This window comes from Phocoena sinus, chromosome 11 (genome assembly GCF_008692025.1).
Source record: "Phocoena sinus isolate mPhoSin1 chromosome 11, mPhoSin1.pri, whole genome shotgun sequence".
Taxonomy (NCBI): domain Eukaryota; kingdom Metazoa; phylum Chordata; class Mammalia; order Artiodactyla; family Phocoenidae; genus Phocoena; species Phocoena sinus.
Window position 1 is genome coordinate 1,994,076 of NC_045773.1, and position 15,933 is coordinate 2,010,008.

Below are 15,933 nucleotides of genomic sequence, written 5' to 3' on the forward strand. Positions count from 1 at the left end.
GTTATACTTGTGTGTGTGTGTATGTATACACACACACATATTCTTTTTCAGATTCTTTTCCTGCATAGGTTATTACAAGATACTGAGTAGAGGTTCCCTGTGCTCTACAGTAGGTCCTTGTTGCTTACCTATGTATTTTATAGATAGTATGTACATGCTGAGTGTTTTAATGAAAAAAGTCATCTATTCCTCCCAGCAGCCCTAAGAAAAACTTATTCTCATTCCTGCCATTTCACAGATGAGAAAACTGATGTCCAGAGCTGGGGAAACTTGCTGAGACCACGCAGATCCCTCGAGCTGCAGTGTGTACCCATCCCGAGCTAGTTCTGCCTGGAAAACCCTGCTGGTCCTTCAACCACCCACCTGCCGGGTCCCCGACACAAATGTGGCTTCCTTTCAGAACTCGCCTCCCTACCTGGATGCCCTGAGCTCCCACGGCCTCCAGCAGCTGTTGTGCTGTGTTTCCCCCATCAGACGGCGTTTCCTGGAGGGCAGCCAGCACAGGACAGAGTGGCCCGTCAAGGTTTGTTGGACGATGAATGCGGGAACGGATGAATGACACCATTGGCAGCAGTTCACATGACTAGCGGGAGGGCAGGTCAGGCGAGGACAAGCCCAGCGCCCCGGGGGGGATTCCAGCTCCTCCCGTCCCTCTGTTTTTGGATTGTTCCAGAAGGACAGGAGAGGAGCGCTAGCTTTGCAGCCACAGACCAGGGGCAAGTCCCATCCCCATCACTGCCGAGTCCCATGGATGGGGGCTGACAGAGGGGTGGACCCTCCAGGTGAGAGGGTGAGGAAGACCTTCCCAAACTGCAGGCATTTTGGGCCACTGGCCCTATTGTTGACTAATACAGATTTCCTTTCATAGGAAACATTATCACCAAGAGTAAAAAGCCACTGTCTCTTGCCATAAATAGAAGGTAACCAGAAAAACAAAGACAACAAAACAGCCAGTGCTAGCTAGATCCTGTTTTCAGGCTGTTCTTTCTTTGTTAAAAAGAGAGGTTGGCTAAGGGGAGTTAGAGATTCACCAGGTCAGTCCAGGACCTGAGACAACCAGGACCGCAAAGGCCGGCAGAGGCCCTCGCTGGCCTGTGACCCCACGTCCACCCCCTGCCCACCTCGGGCCACTCTCCTCTGGGGGCACGGAGGGGCTGGGGGACCTGCAGAGACACCTGTCACCCCACAGGCACAGCGGAGCACCTCCCTCTCAGCTGCAGGCCCTCCTGGGGAGAGGCGGGCCCGCGGCAGTCCACGGTCCCCTCACGCCCGACAGACCACGTCCTTGTGCCAGCAGGGCGTTCCCTCCAGCTGCATACCTCTGCGAGCCGCCCTGAGCCCCGAGTGAGCCTCCCTCTGACGCCTTCTTCCTGCTGGAGCCCGGCGGCCAACACGATCTGACAAGGGCCAGATGTTCCCCTCTACTCCTTCCAGCCCTGGCAGCTCACGCCCAGCTCCGGGCCTCCGACGGACAGAGCCTCCCTTGGTTCTGCGATGCAAAGGGGGGTTCTCGGGAGCTGCCTAATCTGGGTTCCACCCCACAGGACCGTGGCTTTGCGATGTGACGCTCCGCAACTGCCCCTGCCCCCCGGCCTCCATCTCAATCCTCTCTTCATTCACCAGTAAACACTGATGGGCCCTGGGGTCCCATGAGGATGAAAAGAAATAACGGTACTTTTAAACACGGGGAGCTCCTGCCTCCGTTTAGTATTCAAGGGGATTTTAGGTGGCACTCGGATGAACAGGGTGTGTGTGTGTGTGTGTGTGTGTGTGTGTTAAACAGTTTTTAGTATAATGGGCACTAAAGACAATTAATGAACCATTTTAGTTTTATGTTTATGACAGTGATAAAACTTCCTTTTAAATTAAGTAAAAAGAGTGAGATGATTTAAGGAAAAATAGTAACTAAAGGATAACAGTACGGGTGCTCTGCGGGTATGGTTACAGGTGACACAGCTCCTGGGAGAGTGTCTGAAATTCGGCAAATGCTTGGACAGCAGCACGTCATAAGCTGTGGGCATTGTCGGAGCCAAGCTCTTGCCCCGTCCCTCAGCCACTCGTTCTATCCCCCGCACAGCGGAGGACCCCACTGCTAACGTACTGACACCCTCTTTTTATAACATTCCTGTGCTATCCCTAAATGAGCTAACAGACCCTGTCTTCACATATGCTTTGAAGAAATTAATGTGATGCCTTGTGATTTAAAGGAGAAAGGAATTTTATAACATACATTTCAATAAGTAAATGCTCAGATGCAAAGAAAATTTCAGATGCTTAAAACTATAATGGCTAAGTTTGAATTTGAGAGAGGTAAGGTAATGTTCAGTGGAATGTTGTTGACACTCTTTCCCTATAGTTGACATTTTGAAATAAGGACTAGGGAAAGATACTCAGATGGTGGAGGGACAGATGGACAGACAGCTAGACAGATATGCAGACTCCCTGGGACGCAGAGTAATGAATGCCAGTGGACGCAGGAACTCCTTAGCAGCTGGTAAAGCTTCACAAATGTTGCTATCGTCTGTGATGTGGTTATGCAATGATGAGCCACCCTTGGAAAATTCCAAACAGGTCAAAGCATAACCTTCCCTCAACTCACACTGCATTGCATTCTTGCAAAATTCTTTGCATATTAAACCTGTGCAAAAAAACTGTGTTTGTATGGAAAGCAGACTTAGGACCTAGGCTCAGATAATTGCAGTGAAAGCAAGTTTTTTGCAGAACGAACACACAGCGGGGCATTTGGAAGTCATGTGGGGTACAAGGCAGTCCTGGTGGGTTGTACAGGGCCTACCTGGAGGCCTGTATCCCTGGAATCCACCCCCAAGTGCTGGCAGCACCGTCCTCCTAGTCACTGAAACAAACAGTCCCTCCCCACAAATTTCCAGAGTGTCTCTGGGGGAGATGTTGCTCCCATGGAGATACCTTGTTCTCACCACATTCACAGGCTGCAGGGATTAGGGTGTGGGATCTCCGGGGTCATTCCTAGAAATTCTGCCCGCCCGCACAGTAGCCATGGTGCTGCCACAGCAGGACAGACACTTCGTTGGAAAGAAAGGAGAAGTGAGTTGTTCGAGGCTGTACCCAAGCCGGTGGTTCATGGTGGCAACAACAGAAACCATCACTGAAGCAGGAAAGGAATTGGTGGGCAGGACACCCAGGAGCTAACAGAGTCGATGGGCAGCTTGGAGGGCCAGGCTTGGGCAGAAAGCAAGGGAGGGCAGACCCAGCTGGTGCAGGAGCAGGATTTCTAGGAACGACCCCCCGAGATCCCACACCCTAATCCCTGCAGCCTGTGAATGTGGTGAGGTATCACTGCTGGGATGGTGTTATGTTATATGGAACAGCTGACCTTAAGCTGTGTCACCTCGTCACACGTGTCCCTTTAAAAGCAGAGAACTTTCTTGGCTGGTGCAGAAGAAGAAGTTAGGGAAATGTGAAGTGTGAGAAGGACTTGGGTCGTTGCTGGTTGGAGGATGAACAGGGACACAGGAGATGGCATGTAGAGAGCTACCCCTGCTGACAGTCAGCAAGGGATGGGGATCTCAGTCCTACAACCACAAGGATCTGAATTCTGTCAACCCCTGGGTGAGCTTGGAAACAGATTCTTCCCCTCAGCCCAAGGTCAACAGCACCTTAATTTCAGCCTTGTGGGAGCCTAGGCAGAGACCCCGGGCGAGCCTGCCTGGACTTCTGGCCTGCAGAATGTGAGATCATAAGTGGATGTTGTTTTGAGTGCCTCCATTTGTGGTAATGTGTTATGGTTGCTAGGAACCAAATACAACCACCCAAACAATCACAGCCCATCTGTCTTGTTGGCACAATCTCAATTATTCCGTCAGGCACTGAGTGGCCAAGTGCTTCCAGACAGGAGATCTGATTGGTTTAAGCTGATCATGATTATTCCTTCCTTTTGCCAAGGATTGGTTGAGGAACAGGCATGTGATGTGATCCTGGCCAATGAGAGACGGGGGGGGGGGGGGGGGGTCTTCCAGGAGGGTCTCTGGGAACAGAGAAGTTGAAGAAGGAAGTTATTTGTCTGTCTCTGGATGTGGCAGTGATGCCTGGGCCATGGCAGCTATCTTGTGACCATGAGGGGCCTTTGCTGATAGGCCAAGATGACAGGGTAAGAGTCGGAAGATGGAGAATTGGGTCCTTGCAAACATCACTGAGCTGCTGTCCCCTGGACTTCTCATGCAGGATTATCAGTGTCCCTGTGGTTTAATCCATCGTGAGTTGAGTTTTCTGTTACTTGCAGCTTAAAGCACTGTCACTGATAAACACTTCACAGCACTGCTTGGGGGTTAAATGAGGTTGTGTACGTGAAGTCGAAGTCGTTAGTGCAGCGCATCATAACCACAGGTGCACAGAAATGCTGGCCTCTGTTCCCTCCTGCCTCAACCCCTGGTTGAGTCAGGGTTCAACCAGAGAAGTGGGGCCAGTAGGGGATGCCCATCTACATCCACGTCTGTAGCTACAGTGCTGTCTCAAGAGCTTTGTAACCAGGAAGTGGCCTCTGTGCTCAGCGAGTCTGAAATCCAGAGGCAGGGGAGCGCACAGACGGCCTAGACCCTTGGGCACAGCAGAAACTGTGTCCACAGGCGGAACCTCTTGGTTTCAGGGAAGCCCTCGCCCTTGCTTTAAGGTCTAGCAAGTGATTAAATGGGGCTCACCCAGATTAACCAGGATCATCTTCCTTACTCTGAGTCAACTGGTTAAAGACTTTAATTCATATGTAAAATGCCTCAAGGCAACCGTAGGTTAGCGCTTGAACGACTTGGGCCGGAACCAAGTAACTCAGCAAGGTGACCCAGCCAGAGACCCTCACACCCCTGCATTCAGCCTTTTCTGAAATGGATAGAAGACGTTACTCTCATTTTGCTTCCCTCTCTGCATTCAACCCTCTGACACCCAGTAGCCCCCGAGCTTTGGGAAGCTGCAGGGCAGACAGGACACGCAGGGCCTGGCCAGGGCTGGCCAGGAGTGGGGTCGCCAGGCAGCCAGAGGTCCTGGAGGCTCGCACACCGGCTGCCTTTGCTGTGTGGTGTTTCCTGAGTGAAGGCTCGCAGGAAACAGAGACGGGTGTGTGAAAACAAAAGAACAACAGTAGGAAGAAGAGCTTGAGGGGGGGGGCCTTGGAGGAAGAGCCGAAAATAAATCCTGAAGAGGGGAGTGTGCAGACAGGCCTCGGGGCCTGGGAAGCCTTTCTGACTGTTCCTCGTTTCTGGTCCCTACCTGAATGCAGGGCACCGCCTCTACTGCGGGGTGGGTGCAAGGGGGTGTCTGAGCAGGCCCCCCACAGTCCGGGCTGCTAATCTGGCCCGGCAGTTCATCCCACAGATGAATTGTGTGCTGGAGACACTACTCACCAGAACGGCCCGACCTCCTGGAGCCTCCCTTCCCCTGGGCGACACGGACCCCGGTGAAGTCACAACAAAAATAAATGGAGGATGGAAAGGCCAGGGGCTGTGAGAGATGACAGGGGAGCAGGCTGGCCGGGCCGCGGCCTCTGAAGATGTCATGGGATGTAGCCAAGACAGCTGGGTGGATGCGAATTAGTCAGAAGCTGCCTGGGAGCAGTCGGGGAACCCTGTGCCTGAAGTGGGCCAGGGAGGGGTTTGGGGTTCAAGGAGCAGAGACGTCAACACAGCTGGAGGGGTGCACAGCGGGCAGAGTGGAGGAAGCTGGGGCCAGAGTGGGGGCCCCATCTCTCAGGGCCACGGTCATGGCAAGGAGGCCCTCAGCCCAGGTATCGCAGGATGTGACTGTATTACTGTATTTGGAGACGGGGCCTTTAAAGAGGTGATTAGGTAAAAATGAGGTCCCAGGGTGGCCCTCATCCAACGTGACTGGTCTCCTTGTAACAAGAGGAGGTTAGGACACAGACATGCACGGAGGAATGACTGTGTGAGGACGCAGGGAAGAGACGGCCGTCTCCAGGCCGAGGAGAGAGGCCTCAGGGGAAACCACTGCTGCCCACACCTTGATCTTGGACTTCCGGCCTCCAGAACTGCGAGACGGTGCCCATCTGTGGTTGATGCCGCCCAGACCGTGGTAGTTGTCACGCAGCCCGAGCTGACTAATACACTGCCACTAACACACTGTAGCAAAGCAGCCACCTCCACCGCGCCCTCCCCTTATTCATCCCGTGTACTGTCACCTGTTGGTCAGCGGTCTCCCCCCACGACGTCAGCCCCATGAGGGCAGGGACTTTGCCTCGTTCATGGCTGTTTCCCTTGGACCCAGGGCAGCACGGCACTCTGGGCATGTGACAAAATGTGGTTGGATAAAGAACAGTCAGTGGTTAATTCTGACAGAAAATTGTGAAGAGACCCCACAGAGAATCTCTGTCCCCTCCCCGTTTCAGGGTCTCTGATGTCGGTGGCTCCAGCCTTCTCTAAGTCACCCCTGTCCTCTCAGGAGGATTCAGGGCAGGTGATGGGAGCCTCAGGCGTTTCCCATGGTCTGTGCACCTGCCCGGTCAGGAGGAAACACCTGCCTTTCTGGGCCAGGCCCTCTGCCCAGCAATGGCCGCAGGGGCAGAAAGGAGGGGCATTGGGCGCCATTGCTGCCCACAGGAGCTCCCAGTCGAGAGGGACTGCTGTTCTTTGCAGAAGCCACCTCCCCTTCAATCCATCCATGAGACCCAGGTCCTGTGAACCAGAGTGGCAGTGATTGGTCCAGAGTAGTCACATGACACCCCGCCAACTTAGCCAGTCAGTATATTCCAGCATCCCTGGTACCACTGATTGGTTCAGGGATGGGCGTGACCCATGTCAGGATAATCAAGAGTTAATCTAAGGATTTCCTTGGAACTACTGGGAAAGAAAGGCTCATTCTATTGGGTTACCCCAATAGCAGGATTGGTGCTAATCCTGGGCTCGGAGGCCCAAGCATCCACTTTTTCATCTTCCCTTTGCTTGGTGCCAGACTGCAGCCTTCACTCGTCTTGGATTCTCACTTCTAAGAGGAAGGTCACGAGGTGGAGTTTGTTGGTTTTGTCTCATGGCATCCTCCTCCTCTCTCCTGATAACAGCACCCACTTTGCTTTCAGGAACTGTCCCGCCCCCTGTCTAGCATCCACCTCTCCGAGACCACAGGGTTGAGTGTGCGTCCTAGTTCTGGCTGGCTGGCGTATCCTAGCGCCCTGGCCACAGTGATGGCCTAGACGTGGCCTGTCACCCAGGCTGGGCTGGGCAGCGTTCTTCCCTGAGACTTTATCTGCAGGTGCTGGGAAGCAGTATGCAGGTCACCGAATTTGGAAAGTTACGGATCTGGGGTCACTGCAGCCTGTCCCCTCCCATGTGGAGCCGGAGTGCGTGAAACCGAGCAGGGACAAGCAGAGGTTCGGGATGGATGGACAGTGCCGGTGGCACGGGATTTAAAGTCTGCTCCCTGCAGGTAAGCGCCAACTGATGACAATGAAATTGGTGGACTACTTACTGTGTGCCAGGCACAAGTCGAAGTGCTTTTTACACGTTATCTCGTTTAAGTCTTGCCTATGACGTAGGCACTAAAACTAACCTCATTTTCCAGATGAGCAAACGGAGGCAAAAACAGGTAGAGTCAGAGCCTCTCAAGAAGTGTCAAGGCACCAAAGAAGATGAATAAAGCAGGCAGTGGCCAAAGGCGACTGAGTGGTCTGCACTTCAGGCCACCCCGGGTCCTGTGCGGCTGCCCCTGACCTGGGAAACCGATATCGTGGTCCTCTTGTCACCTGTCTGTGTGCCTGAGGCCACCCGCCTGGCTTGGGACTGGGAAAGCAGGGCTCGCAAACGTAGGGTCTCAGAGCATCCCCAACCAACCTTGAAGGCACAGAGCCGAGGCCTGTTCCCAAGCCCCGAGGGAAGCAGCGCGAGAGCCCAGGACTCTTGGGCCCTTGAGGACTGAGTCCAGCCTGGGCTATGCCCTGACTGCCTGGGTGACCTTGGCCAGATCACCTCAGGGAGGGACTCTATCCATCGAACAACTCAACAGGTGGTCCCCGGCTCCTCCCCCCTCACTGCCTGCACTCATTCCCCGGCTCCGCTGCCCTCTGGGGCCCCGCCCTGGCTGTTGGGCTCACACGGACGTGCACTTGTGGTTTCTGGGCAGGCCTTGCTTTTCTGGATAGAAACGAACAGATGTCCCGTGCTTTCTGCCTTTAATAGCGTTGTGGAGGCCATGTGTCTGAGGCACACCGCAAAGGCTCATCACAGAGCCCGCCCCGGGCTTCTGGTCAGGAGCAGACAATGAAACCCAAACCCCAGTGTGTTCCAAGCACTGTCAGGTGAGTTCCTGTAACTTTCGGCTGAAGGGCATCCCTAACTGACGAACCCACTGCTAGAGATGTCTTCGCAGCTGCCCTGGAAGGTCATCTTTACGCAGGTGTGGTGTGACCGCCCACGTGCCCTGCTGGCCGTAGTGGGTAACCTGTGGCCAGTGGAGCTAGAGGTGTCGGGGATGCAGCGAGAAATTGTAGGTGGGACTTGAGTTTAGGTCCAGGCGGTGTGGCTTCTTAGCAAACTCTGGCTGCAATTTCAGGGTGATGTAGCAGGGGGATAAAAGGTCCGGTAATCCCCCATCGAAGGCTTCCTGTGTCCTGGCCGGACCCTGAGGACTCAGGAGGAACCACAGTCACCTGACATCCCCCTCCTCAGCCTGTACGCAGTGGGATCCTTTGCTGAACTGGGCTCCTGGGGGCCCATGACTGTGAACGTGACCAGGTAAGATTCTCAAGGCACGGTTCTCACTCCCACTGACCCCTGAGGTCCTGGCTCGCCATCCAGCCTGCAGCGCATAACGTGCCCACGACACATTGGAGTGCTCTGTTAACGCTAGGGTGAAAGCCACTCGTGTTTGCTCTCCCCAACCCAGCACGAGGTGAGGACACCTCGGCTGGCTCTGGGTGAGCCCTTGCTGGCTCCTCCACCCAGAGGTAGGTCCCCCTTGTCAACCTGGCTGCTGCCTGTGGCTCTAATGCCTGTTTCACCCTGCAAATCCTAAGGTGCTGTCCTCGAGGAAGGCTCTGACCTAGAATGGAGAATGGCAGGTTGAGGCTCTGCCCAGCTCCAGGTAAGACCTCCAGGTGTGGGGCTGGTGGTCCGTCTCTTCTCAGGCGCTGGACCCAGAAATGGTCTCCTCACCAGCCTCCTTGCCTCTCACCTCCCCTCCTGCCCATTTGTCCTTCACAGGCAGCCTGAAGCGTTGCCCTGAAGCTCAAAGTGATCACTTCACTTCTGTTTCAAGCCCTTCTCTGTCTCCCTCATTCTCTGGGGTGAAGGCCTCGTGCCTCAGCCTGGTGCTCAGGGCCCTTTGCCATCCTCGCCTGCCCTTCCAGCTTCCTTTCCTGCCACTTTCCACCTCAAACTCGCCAGCCACAATATGTCTCCCTGTTCCCAAGAGGCACCAAGGCCTTCACACCTCCAAGCCTTTGCACTCACGGCAACCTGAATCTGTGATACCTCAGAAAACTCCTACTCATCCTTCAACACCCAGCTCAGATGATGGCATTCCCCCGAGAGATGCCCTAGCCATCGTCACTCACGCTGGGGTCAGGGTCCTGTGCTTGCCCACACTGTGCATTTCCGGTAGGACCCTGACACTCAGCTGACACTGTCCACTCCTTGTGGTGGTCGCCACACACATAGGGTTCTCTGGGGCCAGACTCTGTTCATATCAGCAACACCAACGACCACTACCATTACTATTTATGGGGGGTACTGTGATAAGGGATAAATAAAATAATAATCTCCAGCATTCATCGAGAGTTTTCTCAAGGCTAAACGTTATTCTAAGTGCTTTGTACATATTAGCACTTTATCTTCAAATTCCCTATGAGGTGGATATAATAATCATTATTATTCTTGTCACCCTTATTTTACAGATGAGGAAAAGGAGGCTCACAGAAGCAAAAATGACTGAGACGTGGGCTCCCCTGGTGGCACAGTGGTTAAGAATCCACCTGCCAACGCAGGGGACACGGGTTTGAGCCCTGGTCCGGGAAGATCCCACGTGCCACGGAGCGGCTGGGCCTGTGCGCCACAACTACTGAGCCTGCGCTCTAGAGCCCACAAGCCACAACTACTGAGCCCATGTCCCACAACTACTGAAGCCTGTGCGCCTAGAGCCCATGCTCCGCAACAAGAGAAGCCACTGCAATGAGAAGCCCGTGCACCGCAACAAAGAGTAGCCCCCGCTCGCCGCAACTAGAGAAAGCCCACACGCAGCAACGAAGACCCAACGCAGCCAGAAACAGTAAATAAATAAATAAATTTATTAAAAAAAAAAAATGACTGAGGCAGGTCAGAGCCCAGAGCTGCCTGCTCAGCCTGCACCTCCTTGCCCCCACATCACTGAACACACACGTCCAGGGCAACAGGGCCGCACCCCACTTCACAGATGAGGTAACTGAGGCACAGGGGGAGGGGCCAGCTCAAGGTCCCACCGTAAAGATCTGGAAAAGCTGGGATTCAAGCCCAGGTTGGGCTGGGCCTCCCGAGCTTGGCCCTCCACCCACCGAGCCCCGCTCTGCATCTCAACGGCCCCGGGTGGGCCTGCAGCAGGTGCTGGGCCAGCAGTGTCCCTTTGTGAGTCCGGGGTATTGTCCCCTGGACAAAGGCCTCAATTCCCACTAGCGGCCACCCACACGCTCACTTCTAAGGATAAAGGAATCCGCAGCCAGCAGCCCCCCAGCTCCAGATGGCACCCCCCCGCCCGTCTGCTTCCCTCCTGACCCACTGACTCTGCGCCCACCCCCCATCAGGCCGGGCTGCTGCACTGGGGCGGAAGAAAAGAGGTGGCCTTCCAAGGCCTCATCTTTGTGTCCTCAGCATGGTGGCCGGCCCAGTGAGCTGCCCTACGCCTCCCTCCCCCGCATCCATCCCAGCCTTTTCATCCTTCTCAGACAAGATACAAAGCCACAGAGGCGGCCCCTCCTCCGGCTCCAACTGTGCTAGCTTTTCTGTCTTCTGGGCGTTGGAGCCCAGCCCCTGCCCAGCAGTGCTGGCCCCAGGCAGCTGCCCAGGTGTCTTAAAGGCCCAGCTTCTCCTCCGTGGCGCAGAGCAAGGGGCGGCAGGGCAGAGAAATGGCTGAGACACGGGGCTTCAAGAGAATCTAGTCACCGGGTGGAGGATGGTTCCCCTCGAAGCAGGATCAGGCCGTTGGACCACTCAGGGCTCGCCTGGTGCTTGACTCCTGCATGCCCATGCCCTTTCTGCCAAGACGTTTTTGAGGCTGCATCCATCCATATGCTTGTTGGTCCGTTCACTTGTTCATTCACCATCTTACTGGGAGCCCTGGGCCTGGTGCTGGGCCAAACAACGTCAAGACATCGTGCTGCCCTAGGAGGGCTCACGGGCTGGGCCAGGAGGCCAGTAATCTGGATCCTTTCGGCCCATCCTCCCAGAAGGTTCTGAAGCACTGAGACAGGAAAGGTTGGTGACGGTGCAGAGTGCCCCCAGCTACCCCAAAACGTTCAGCAGCCTGGGAGAGCTGACTCTGAGACAAGCCCGTCCTGCGTTTAAGCAGGCTTCCTTCCGGGGCCTCCACTCAGATTCTCCAGTTGCCACAGGTGGGCTGTTCCCGAGACAAGAAAGGGGATTTGGGCTGTGGCTTCCCGAGAGGAGCAGAGGCAGGGGTGTGTGTTATTTAACACGCCTGGGATACGTGCTCCCGTGATTCTCCTGGGAGGATCTCAGTCTCAGAGTTCGACAGGGTTGGCTGTGGGTTTGTATATGTTTGGTGGGTAAGTGACTAAAGTTTGGTCAACCAGAGCATCCAGTCATCCTGGCCCCCTGATGGGTTCTGGGGTGAACATGTTTCCAGGTTTGTCCATTGAGGCTCAGCCTGGCACTCCAGTGGGATAGCTCAGACAAGAGGTGACCTTTCGAGATGTAAGTGCCCCAGAGGCTACCAGGGGAGAGAACTTGCCTGAGAGTGAAGCAGAGCTTCCATATCCCGGTGACATTGTTTGAGTACCTGGATCCAGCCATGCCTGAAGCTAGACATGCTTAAACTTTACTGAGAGCCAGCTTTTTTAAGCAAGTCAGTTTGAGTCAGGCTTTCTGGCACTCATCTAAGAGACCTGGCTGATAGGAAGAAAGAGAAAACAGGAGAGAAAGGTAGAGAGGGTTTGGGTGTAGTTTGGGAGAAGTGACAGGGAAACACTCTAGGTGGATGGGGGCAGAGGTTAAATGACACTGTATAAGTCGTGACGTCAAATATTCCATATGAAACTATTTGCATCATTGCAACGTAATCCGCATCTTCCCCTCTGGATCATCTGTCAGGGTTACTATGCTCACAAATGTGCCGGGAGGAGGGACTCTCTTGTGCGATTTGGAGGAGTTGAGTCTCCCATCTGGGACGAGGTGGACCCAGGAGACCAGCCGTGGGGAGCAGAAGCTGATGGGGTTGTGGTGGACCGGGTAATCCTCCGCAGACTGGGCTGGCTGGGTGAGCCCAGGGTCTGTGCCCAGCTCCAGGAGGCTGCAGGTCACGTTGACATGTGGAATACTTGTATCTGATCCAGGACTCCCGTGGTTCTGAAAGCAGCAGTTGCTCTCTTGGGGCCCCTCTGCACAAAGCATGTTTGTGTCCCAACGTGTGTGTTCATGGCCCGTTCCACTCAGGCCCAGGAGACCCTCAGAGGGCAGTGGGCATGCCTGTAGCAGTTCTGTGTACCCAGGTATCCGCACAGGGCTTTGTCCATAGAAGGTGCTTAGAAAACGTGGAATGAATACATGACTGTTTCCAATGGCTTAAATATTTACTGTCTGTTCTCTTAGGTTCCTGGTCAGGATGGTGGATTGAGGTGCTATGGGAAGCTCTCTTTCTATGTACAAACACACAGAAGTGCTGGATAGAATATAACCATTTAAAATAATCCAGTCAAGGTCAAAAACAAAAAGGTAAGATGCCCAGCTTGTGTGGGAACAGGAGATGGCGCTGAATTGCCCCTGAGGGGTCAGGACTTGGGTTCTGACGCCCAAGTGGGGAAGGGGCAGGAGACCCTGTGCGCTGAGTGAAGACAGGGAGGCCGCTGCACGAAGCCCGGGGCCATCCAGGGCCGCCTCATCCACAGACAGTGGCGAGGAAAACCCTGCTGACTGACCTTGGGATGTTATCCTAGGGAGTGGAGCTCAACTTCTCCCCGCCTGTGTAGTGAGAAACTCTGAGCTAGGAAACGCATTTAGAAACCAGCCCAGAATCAGGCCCTGGTTGAGGCAGAGGGCGAGCTCCATGACCCTGGAGATCAGGGGCACCCTCCAGGATCCTGGCTTCTCCTAAAGCTAGGCTCACGGGCAGCAACCACAGAGCACACTGGGAACTCATCATCACGACGGGAAGAGCTGGGCAAGCTCGGGGTTACAGCACCCCCAAAGAGACGTGACAGGAGGAGGTTTACCTGAGAAACAGGGAAAGGACTGGGTAGAGCCCACGGGAAAGGACTGGGTAGAACCCACAGCAAAGGACTGAGTGGGAGGGGAAAGAAGGTGCAGAACTAAATAGAAGTCTGAACAATGAGGAAGAGAGTTGCTGAGATTGCCCTTGAGGAGGTGGCAGAGAAGGGGAAGGAGGTTTGATTTAGGGTTGGGAAGCTCGGCTGAGTTCTGCATCCATCAAGCTTGGCTACGTGACTAGTGTTCTCAACTGTCCTATCCCCTCCCCTTTCCTTTCTCCAAAGAGGGAGAGCTTTGGGGGCAAGTCAGCCCACAAACCGGCAAGCTCTGACTACAGAAAACGGGGAGAGGAGGTTTGCTTCCGGGGCTGGTTGAGGTTTAGGGACAGGGAAGCAAGTGGTAACCATCCCCTAAGCACCGTGTGAAGGTCACTCTCTGGTCCTTGGTTTCCTCATTCACTGGGCATCTCCTTTGGAGCCTCTGCAATATCTGCTCCCTTTTTCCTTCCAAAGAGAGCCTCAGGTTTGTTTGGGGCATCAATATCACCAGACTCTCTTGCAGGTAGGGGCAGCCACGTGACGCAGTTCTGGCCAAGTTGATGGAGGTACAAGTTCTGGCGGGAGAAGGTGGGGGAGCCTCTCCCTGAATACAAAGGCAAAGCTCACTAGAAGAAAATCCTTCCCACTCCAATATCACTGGTCCTTCTTATGCCTGGACAGCAGACGTGAGGCCTGGAGGTGCGGCAGCCGTCTTGTAACCATGAGTCAGCAACAAAAAAGGTAAAGTGGAAAGACAGAAAGAACACAGGCTGTGGGGGCAGACAGACCTTCCTTTTCCACTTTCTGGCTGTGTGGCCTTGGGTACGTCACTTAACTTCTCAGAACCTCACTTCCCACAACCTGTAAGATGGGGATAAAACCTCTCCCTTGAACAGTCCTTGTGAGGATTAAATACTGCGTTGAGTACGGGTCCACTTTTTCTCCTGTAAAGAGCTATCCCAATGTTTGGATTTATTTTTACAATCATGCTGTGACAATTACTTTAGAGCAAAAGAAAGAAGAGACCCTTTATTTCTCCTCTTGGAGAAAGTTCCAAGGCGGGATACGGGCCTCGAGCCAACGGGCCCTGCTCTTTGGCCGATCAGCTACGCAAACAGGAAGTGACTATCCAGACATTTGGAGCTGCAGAAGGCTAGCCCAGAGCCGGCCTCCTCTCTCCAACATGGTGCGTCCTCGTCTCCCCGCTGGGAGCACCTCAAAAGTCAAGGACGTGGTCCCCCGGATGAGGAACTAGGTTCAGAGCCACCCCTTCTGGCTGCCCTGCCCACCAGTCCGGGCCAGACCGCCTGCCTTTCGGGCTGAAGTCGGACGGCAGCCTCTTGCCCGGCTCCCGCTGTCTTCTGCCCTTCCCCTCTCCTTCCATCTCTTTGTCACAACTGTAGCCAGGGTGATTTTTTTGCAGTGCAAGTCTGTTCCTGTCGCCCCCTTGCTAGAACTTTCCCATGGCTTCATGCTCTCTCGAGGGAAAGGCCGAAGACCTCGTCACAGCCATTGGGGTTGGCCTGGCCTCGGCCTGCCTCTCCAGCTCTACCCCTCCAGCTGCTGTTTTAGCTGCTGGAGCGGGCCAAGGCCCCTCCTGCCTCTGCGCTTGGCCCACACTGTTCCCGTTTTCTAGCACGCTCTCCCCCCTCCCCCTCCCTGACCCATCTCTCCAGGTAACGTCCCACCCTCAGCACTCCACTCCTGGGTCAGGTGTGCAGGTGCTGGCTGAGCCTGCAACAGGCACGACGAGGGCCCTGCTCTTCCTGACAGCAGGCAGCCCGCTGTTGCCACACATTTGCTCACGTGGGGACCTCACACGCTCACGAGTGCTGCTCAGGGTGAGGACTGCGGAATGTCTTGTTCAGAATGACACCCCCTGTGGCTGGCATAGTCCCTGCGCAGAGCTGGTGCTCAGTAAATGTGGAAGGCAGGCAGGCCGGGTGCCTTGTGATTTGAAAGGGAGGGAGCTCTGTTTACCGAGCACCTAAGTGAGCCAGGCAGGGCCTCACTGCCTCTTCACAGCCTCCCTGGAAGGCAGGGGCCCCAAGCTCTGTTCCATCCAAGAGGAAACAGGGACTCCGAGGGGGGCCATGACTTGCCCAAAGTCACACATCTGTCAGAGGCCCTTGGTCCCAAGCCCAGCTTCCTACCCTGGTGGAGCTAGCACAAGGGATCACTGCGCATCTGTTTCCTCACCTGGAGAATGGGGACATAACGGTGCCTACCTCACAGGTCCGGTGGCTGTGAGGACTCAGTGAGGTTAAGTGCTTAGCTCAGAGCCTGGCACACCTTAGGTGCTCGGTAAGTGTTAGCTGTTATCATCTTTGTTATTGCACGGATCAAAGAACAAGTAAGAGCAAATATATCCTATTACCCCCAGCGAATAGGCAAATGGAGGGGCTTTATGGGTGAACAGGCCCACGGATGGATGGGTGGGTGAATACCTTAAGACGTGAACAACACGGGGACGAGTTGAGGGGAGGAAAGCGCACCCGAGGTTCAGGAGAACG

At 54.7% G+C, this 15,933-nt stretch overlaps 2 protein-coding genes and 1 long non-coding RNA gene across 3 annotated transcripts in view; 2 read left to right on the plus strand and 1 right to left on the minus strand.

Moving 5' to 3' along the window:
* Positions 1 to 15,933, minus strand: part of EFCC1 (EF-hand and coiled-coil domain containing 1) — a 32,996-nt gene that overhangs the window by 14,648 nt on the left and 2,415 nt on the right. The gene's annotated exons all lie outside the window — the stretch shown is intronic.
* Positions 7,237 to 9,963, plus strand: LOC116761925. Its single transcript, XR_004352162.1, has 5 exons — positions 7,237 to 7,401; positions 8,151 to 8,269; positions 8,524 to 8,705; positions 8,987 to 9,054; positions 9,866 to 9,963. It is a non-coding gene; the product is annotated as an uncharacterized LOC116761925 (long non-coding RNA).
* The window catches only part of CFAP92 (cilia and flagella associated protein 92 (putative)), an 83,771-nt gene continuing 78,036 nt past the window's right edge, over positions 10,199 to 15,933 (plus strand). Inside the window, exons 1-3 of the mRNA XM_032648373.1 lie at positions 10,199 to 10,236; positions 12,768 to 12,890; positions 13,944 to 14,161. The gene's annotated coding sequence lies outside the window, so the exon portion shown is untranslated. The remainder of the gene's footprint in view (positions 10,237 to 12,767; positions 12,891 to 13,943; positions 14,162 to 15,933) is intronic.